Source organism: Heptranchias perlo, unplaced genomic scaffold, assembly GCF_035084215.1.
Source record: "Heptranchias perlo isolate sHepPer1 unplaced genomic scaffold, sHepPer1.hap1 HAP1_SCAFFOLD_64, whole genome shotgun sequence".
Taxonomy (NCBI): Eukaryota; Metazoa; Chordata; class Chondrichthyes; order Hexanchiformes; family Hexanchidae; genus Heptranchias; species Heptranchias perlo.
Window position 1 is genome coordinate 2,876,901 of NW_027139666.1, and position 8,369 is coordinate 2,885,269.

Below are 8,369 nucleotides of genomic sequence, written 5' to 3' on the forward strand. Positions count from 1 at the left end.
GAAGCATGCGCAGTCTGATCAGGAAATGAGCACCTTTTTAGAGACAGAGGGGTTTCTGGGGTGCGGGGGATTGTGGGGCCTGCGGCCGCCATTACTCGCCGGGTGTTGGTCAGTGTTTTATTACCCGCGACTCCCACAGAACAGTGTCGAGAAACACAGACTGAGGAATTCAGAACGGGTTTGCTGAACAGACACTGACCGTACAATGTAGAACAGTGTTTCTCAAACTGGTTTCCTCGCGAGCCAGTGGAAGAAAAACACTTCCCCCAGGGACCCAAAACAATAATATCTTCTGACTGGAGTTTTCATCAAATCCCAATAAAGGTGAATCCATGCTCGCTCTTCACTTCACTTGATTCAACTTCAAGTCACAACTTAAATTAAACACGACGTTGCTTGAATTTTTTTTAAATACAGTATAAATACAGTAAAAAAAAAGTATGGTTGAGTTTCATTACTTAATGTGAGGGGTGGGTCTGCCTGTTGGTCATGATGTCGTTCCAATCTGGATCACAAGATGAAAGCGCCACACGCATATCAGGTGCGCTGCTAAGCCGGTTTCTTTCTCTTGTTCTCAAAGTCGAAAATCCCAGTTCGCACATGTAGGTTGTTGTGAACGGCCGCAATAACAGAACACTAATCTTACTCAACAGAGGATATTCTTTGAAAGCACTGATCGAAAAAGATGACAAACTGAATGACTTGTGGCGTGTTTTCACTGTGCTCACAGGTGAGTCGCATCAGCTCGTTTTCTTGCTCAGGAATCAAGTTTAGCTTCATTATTAATTCAGGATTTTCGAAAGCAAAAAGGTCTTTCACCCAACGCTTTTCCATCAAATTTTCAAATCCCTCTGCAGGGGAGTAGTGATCAAAATGTTCAGACAGAGCAGCGAGATGTAACTGTATGATACATTTCATTTCATTCCCTTTATCTTCATTGATGCTGTTCTCTCCACCCCAGAGGGCTGTGGATGCTCAGTCGTTTAGTGTATTCAAGATTGAGTTTGATGGATTTTTGGACCAGGCAATCAAGGGATATGGGGATAGGGCGGTAAAGTGGAGATCAGGTACAAGATCAGCCATGAACTATTGAATGGCGGAGCAGGCTCGAGGGGCCGTATGGCCTCCTCCTGCTCATATTCCTTATGTTCTTATTCTGCCAGAGGTGCGGTGCCCAGAACTGAACACAGTACTCTAAATGAGGTGTAACCAGAGCTCTGTATAACTGTGACAAAACTTCCACTCCTTTTTATTCCGGATCCCTTGAGATAATAATCAAAATTGCATTGCCATTTTAACTTTTTTTGCACCTTTTCGTGAATTCTGCACTTGCTCATCCGCAGTTCCTAGTTTCTTGCCATTTAGAAAATACTCTGATCTATCTTTTTTATGGTCCAAGGTGGATGACCTCACACGTCCCCACGTTGAACTCCATCTGCCACAGTTTTGCCCACTCAATGAATCTATCAGTGTCCCTTTGCAACTTTCTGCTCCCATGCTTACTGTGCCACATAACTTAGTGTCGTCAGCATACTTGGATATAAGGCTCTCGACAAAAGAACGTAAGAAATAGGAGCAGGAGGAGGCCATACGGTCCCACGAGCCCTCTCACCCATTCAATCAGATCAGGGCTGATCTCCGATCTCAACTCCATTTTCCCGCACGATCCCCATATCCCTTGATTCCCCGAGATTCCAAAAATCTATCGATCTCAGCTTTGAATATACTCAACCACTGAGCGTCCACAGCCCTCTGGGGTAGAGAATTCCAAAAATTCACAGCCATTTGAGTGCAGAAATTTTTCCACATGTCGGACCTAAATGGCCGACCCCTTATCTTGTGACTATGAGCTCCAGTTCTTGACTCGCCAGCCAAGGGAATCAGCCTCTCAGCATCTACCCTGTCAAGCCGTCTAAGAATGCTGTACATTTCAATGAGATCACCTCTCATTCTTCTATCTCCACAGAATATAGGCCAATTTTACACAATATTTTCTCATACTACAATTGCAGAAAGACCTCCTTACTCTTATATTCCAACACCCTTACAATAAAGGCGTCCATATCATTTGCCTTCCTCACTCCGATTGGACCCTTTGTAGCCCACTATTTCCAGCATGTTTATCCTCTATTCCTTCTTTTGGGAAAAGAAATGAAGGCTGAAATCCTTTTAATATAATTACACCCGTTTATGTTTTGGAAACAATATCCAACGGAACTGCATCAAATTCGATTGCAAACTTAAGAGTTTCTGAAGGAAACAAACTAATGAAATACACTTAATTGCGATGACCGGGAATCGAAACCGAATCAACTGCTTGGAAGGCAGCTATGCTCACCACGATACCACCATGGCTGACAATGCACAATACTAAAATAGTTGCTAAACTTCAGACCCTGAACAGACGCTGCCGGCTGTTGGATTTTGTTCTTCATTTGAACAATTTCTGACAGATCCTTTCTCGCTCTGTTGCAGTACCCGTCTCCGCCCAATAGATGACGCCAACCCCCAATCAATGGAAATTACACAACAGCCAGTAATCCTTCAGCTGAAATCGGCCGCATTAACCATTCATTGAGGTTGAATAATTATATTAAATGATTCCGGAGACCTGACTACCAACTGAGCACGACTGGCTGCTTAATATTCAAGTCTATAAGATCTTTAGAAAGGACAGAGAAGTAGGAAAAGGAGGGGGAGCAGCAACATTGCTCAAGGACAATATTACAGCAGTTGAAAAGACAGAATATAAATGAGGGCGAGCGGGCAGTGTTAACACTCTGAGTGAGACCCATCACAAATGCTCCCACTGTATTCATCCAGAAGGAGTAAGAAGTGTGAGTGCAGGAGGATTTCTTTATTCGTTGCGAAAGTATTTGTGAGATTGTGGAAATGTCTGGAAGAGGAAAAATCTTCGGTAAAGCTCGGGCCAAGGCCAAGTCTCGCTCATCCAGGGCCGGAATGCAGTTCCCTGTGGACCGTGTTCACAGGCACCTGCGAAAGGGGAACTGTGCTGAAAGTGTGGGTACCGGAGCCCAGGTCTATCTGGCTGCTGTGCTCGAGTATCTGACGGCTGAAATCCTCGAGCTGGCCGGCAACGCGGACCGCTACAAGAAGAAGACCCGAATCATCCCCAGACACCTGCAGCTGGCCATTCGCACCGACGAGGAGCTCAACAAGCTGCTGGGACGGGTGACCATCGCTCAGGGTGTTGCCAGATATCCAGGCCTTGCTGCTGCCGAAGAAAACCAGCATTGTCAGCTCCAAGAGCTAGTAATGCGGCCAAGATTTAATCTGATAACCCAAAGGACAGGACGAACCTCATTGAAATCTTTGAAGAAGGAACAGAAAGTGAATACAAGTTTAATACAGTAGAATCAAAATATTTCGATTTTCCGAAGGCCTTCGATAAGGTACCGCATTATAGACTCATGGCTAAGTTCAGAGCACGTGGAGTCAGGGGACAGGTGGCAGAATGGATAGTAAGTTGGCTACAAAACAGAAAACTGAGAATAGAGGTTAAGGGCAGCTACTCAGACTGGCAAAAGATGGGAAGTGATGTTCAAGTTGCTGGGACCACTGTTCTTCACAATTTACATTCACAATTTGGATTTGGGAATGGGAATTACAACTCCAAAATTTGTGGACGACACCAAATTGGGGGATGTAGTTAATACAAAGGAAGAATGCATCAAAATGGAAGAGGACATTAATAAACTTGCAGAATGAAGAATAAGGAGGTCACACACTGCTTGGATAATAAGAGTCTAAACGGGATAGAGGAGCAAAGGGATCTGGTGGTACAGATATACAAATTACACAAAATAGCGACGCAGGTCAATAAGGTCATAATAAGGAAACTTAAAAACTATGATTCACTTCTAGAGAGATAGAATTGAAAAGCAAAGAAGTTATCTTAAATTTGTATGGGACCTTGGTTAGACCAAACTTGGAGTATTGTGCACAGTTCTGTTCTCCACATTATAGAACGGACGGAGATGGATTGGAGAAAGTGCAAAACCGATTCTCATGATACGAGAAATGAGAGGATATTCTTATCAGGAAATGGTGAACAGACTGGGGGTGTTTTCTCTGAAAAGAGAAGGCTGAGGGGTGACCTGATAGAGGTCTTCCGATCGGGTTTCATAGGGTAGACATAGAGAAAATGTTTCCACTTGTGGGGAGTCCAAAGCTAGAGGCAATAAATATAAAAAGTCGCTAATAAATCCAATGGGGAATTCACGAGAAACTTATTTACCCAAATAGTGGTTAGAATGTGGAAATGACTACCACAAGCAGCAGTTCAGACAAATAGCACAGGTCCATTCAAGGGGAATCTAGTTTAACACACGAGGAAGAAAAGAATGGAAGGGTATTCTGAAAGGGTTATATGAATTAGGGAGGGAGGTGGCTCGCGAGGAGCATTAACGCCGGCACAGAGCAGTTGGGCCGAATGGCCTGTTTCTGTCCCGTAGTTTCGATGTAACTCGATGTAAAGGCTCTTTTCAGAGCCACCCACAGTATGTGTGAAAGGGCTGGTTACTGTCTGAGGGAGACGCTGATATCATGCTACCAGTGTTGCATTGAGCTGCTTTTGTCCCATTGTAGACGAGATGAGGTGTTAATGGGACGGGATTCGGGGAACCGAAAACAGTCCGGTACTTTAAACGGTGACTTATGGACCCCAGACCACACATCACCAGATTTCTTGTATTTATTTAAACTACTTGCCATGCTGGGCTCGTTAAGCATCACCAGAACTGCTCGACTAACCTTTCTACATCTGTGGGATTCAGCGCTTCGGTCCGTTTCTGTTCTATTTTGTTGGATTGTTTACATAACGCATCAAACACACTGGAGAATCACTGAGATCCAGCTCTGAACAGAAACAAATAACAGTGAACGGCCTGGTGCCCAGGAGATCAGAAACATTACTTCGCCTGTTAATAACTAAACCGTGTTTCGAGTCCACCTACCAGCGTTGGTTCCATATGGGGGATTAAACAGAGAAAGCTGGAGGGGAGGAGTCAGAGTGTCCGACAAAGCGGAGAGCGGCCTCTGATCTTCCAGCTCCACCTTCAGCTTTCTCCACCTGCCAATTTCAAACCGTTTATCGATAATAGAACCGAAACTCAGCGCTCCGCACAAACCCTTACAGACTCGGGCTTCATATTCAAGTATTTCCAGAAACCCGGAGCTTTTAAATAAGCCCCCTTACAATTAACAGTCAGTAACATTCCTGCCGAAATACAGTCCCTTCGATAACAAGTCAACCCGCCTCCTTCCATTTCAGTCCCAGGCCCGATTCTATCTCCCCACACATCGCCTCCCAGACCGGTTCAGCAGTTTACAAACACTTTATTCCAGCTGATTTGGAGAATCTCGTGTGTTTGGGTTTGAGTTGTGACGCTGAGTTTCTCCACCAGTGTTACCGTCTCACAGACTCACTGAATCTGTGAAAAGAAAATGACCGTGAACTGTTACTGGAGCCGAACACATCCCCAGTTACAGTGAGGCCCGGACACCCCATTCTCTCTGTTTTATATCAGACAATATCCCACCTTCATTTCCAGCGCAAGAGAGAGACAAACACACTCTGTCAGCCTTACACTTCCTATCAGTGTGCTCATAACAAGCTCAATAGCAGTATCCACCTTAATATACAGCACCAGAGAGAGAGAGTGCGATAGACACGGTGAGAGAGAGCGGAGAGACAGAGTGCCATTATATCAGTTACAGGCTGACCTGTAAAGTTTAGCTTTATCCAGAAAAAAACCTATTGGAGAGAGAGAAGATGTAATCTCATCTCTCACTGATATTGTACCAGAGACAGAAACACTAATAATCGCAAACTCAGGGACAATGCAGAGAGTGACAAAAACAATGGGACACATTTAACACTCTCTTGCCTGTTGTACTATATTCGGTTTTGCAGCACAGGGACGTTCGGTGTTACACTCAGCAATCGAGAGTTTGACTCTGATTAAATTAATCTGGGACTGGTGCTGTCAGATATTAATCCAACACGGTGCCAACAGACACACCGACTCACACTTTCCTCACATGTTTCTCCAGGATTGGTTTCAGAAAACCTCCCTCCATTTTCGTAGCCACGCATCAGTTTTATCAGGAAAGAGTCCAGGAAAGAATGGAATCCACATGCTCATTTCACAGCCGCCCACATTATCTCTGAAAGGCTCTTTACCATCAGAAGATACCGAGAGAAACAGCACGGATGGAAACATCTAGTTTTGGTTTCCAGCGTTAGGCACTGGTCCCATCTGTTTCCCATTCTGGTGCCTGTTCCTGCACTGCCTGTGGACCCCATTCCCTATGACCTTTCCCCAGCCCCACTTCCTTTGCTCAGACTCTGAAAAAATTCCAATTGGCGAAAGATTGCATCGATTTTTGTATTGGGAATTAAGCCAGATATCTGCGCATGCGTGACTCAGCCCCGCCCCCAGCGCTGATTGTTGGTGATCAGAAGAGCGCATGCGCGCTCCCCTCCCACAGTTCGTCCTGTGGGCACCATTCCCTCAGTGAGCGGAAGAAGATGGTTGAAAACAGCCGGGAATGGAGAGATCACGGCTCCCGGGGGAAGGGAGCAAAGAACAGCCTCGTTACAGCAGCTCATCGCTTCAGGACCGTGTCCGCAGATGAGCTCAGAGATCGGCATTGAATCCGGGGGAAGGGCAGGGGGAGTCCGGGGGCTGTTTTTAAGAGGCGGAGTCGATCAGGAAGTGTTCCCGGAATTAGGAGTGAGTGGGGGGGGGGGGGGGTGGGGAAGAGAGAGGTCATTCTCTGGCTTTGTATGTACAGGGTGTGTCCAGGGTAAGGGAGACAGAATGGGAAGAACCTGCTATTTAAAATCATTGCTGCTTTCTCTCCCCAAACCAGGAGTGAATGTTCCTGGTTTAGTTCCAGTCTCACCCTGAATATTGTTTTTGGACAGTGAAGAGTGGAAACAGAGCCGGACAGTAAGGATGTGGGGAATTATACAAAGAGCGTCTGTTGCAGTCACCAGGTGAGAAGTGTGAAGGACACATTTTAAACATTGGTTGTTTGGTTTCGGTTGAACTGTTCGTCCCATGGGAGAGGGGATTAGAAACCTGACCTGTACAAAGGTCCCTGCCCCATCGGGCAGTCCCATTCATGAATCAGTGGAGGCGTTGGGTTGTGTCTGGATGTCATTAAATTGTTCTAAAACACCTGGTTTGTAGAAGCTGAGTGTTGCAGTACTGCAGTGGAATCAGACACTGACACTGTTTGCATGGCTGGTTTTCATAATGATTATTAACAGAGATTAAATTGATCACTTTTGTATTTTCTACCTCATGTCTTCTTGAATTACAAGAAATACGTTTTCTTTCTACAGGCAAATCTTTGAAGGACCCAGAATAAATGTAATGTTCCCTCCACTCGAGGCACAAGGAACAGTGCAGCCAGCTTCTCACATACAGTAGGTACATTATCACACACAGAGCACAGAGGCAACGCAGGTCATCAGTTCCTCAGTCTCAGACAGTAGAAGTAGTCAGTCCCACACTGATCCCAAGTACCACAGACACACTTTCAATTCAACAGTCAGAGGAGGAGAGGCAGACGTAGTTTCTATTTCACCCCAACTCAGAACAACTGCCGGGTAGATCCACAATTCCCAGTCCAATATCACACCCACCATCAGATTGAAAGGTACTGTGTCAATTTCCCAATAGTGTGGTCGAAACTAGAAATTGAATCACAGATAGAACTGACACACGGTGCCCGATTGAAAGATACAGCATTAGCCCCATTAATGTAATCCAAGATTCATCTCAAATAACAAGTAGCACTCACACACATTATGACATTAAAAGATGCAGTATCCATCCCAATTATGTAACCTGAGATACAAATTACATCCAAGTCCAAAACTCACTTACAGTATCAGAGTGAGAGATGCTGAAAGATAGCATAACCTGAGAAAAAAAATCAGATACCAGTTCAGAACTCACCCATTTTATGAAACTGAAAGTTACAATTTCAATTCGATTAGACCCAGAGCAACACATTGCATAGAAGTGCTAAAGTCTCGTACAGTGACACCCTGAAAGATATTGTATGAATGCCATTAGTGCAGACTGAGCTACATATTATATACCAATGCAAAAAACTGATACAGATTCAGACTGAAATATGCAGTATTCCATCCATGCAGACTGAGCTACACATTATATACAAGTTCCATATACAGTATCAGAGAGTGATGGAAATGGAATGAATGTCTCACTCACATACAGAACCAGAGACTGACAGATATGGAATAAATCCCAATTGCACACATGGTGCCAGAGACTGACAGGAACAGAATGAAACTCATTCACATATAG

The 8,369-nt window shown here is 44.8% G+C and overlaps 1 pseudogene; it reads left to right on the forward strand.

Annotated features, from left to right (window-relative positions):
- Positions 1 to 2,892: 2,892 nt before the first annotated feature.
- On the forward strand, positions 2,893 to 3,274 carry LOC137318031 (histone H2A-like; annotated as a pseudogene).
- The last annotated feature ends 5,095 nt before the right edge of the window (positions 3,275 to 8,369 follow it).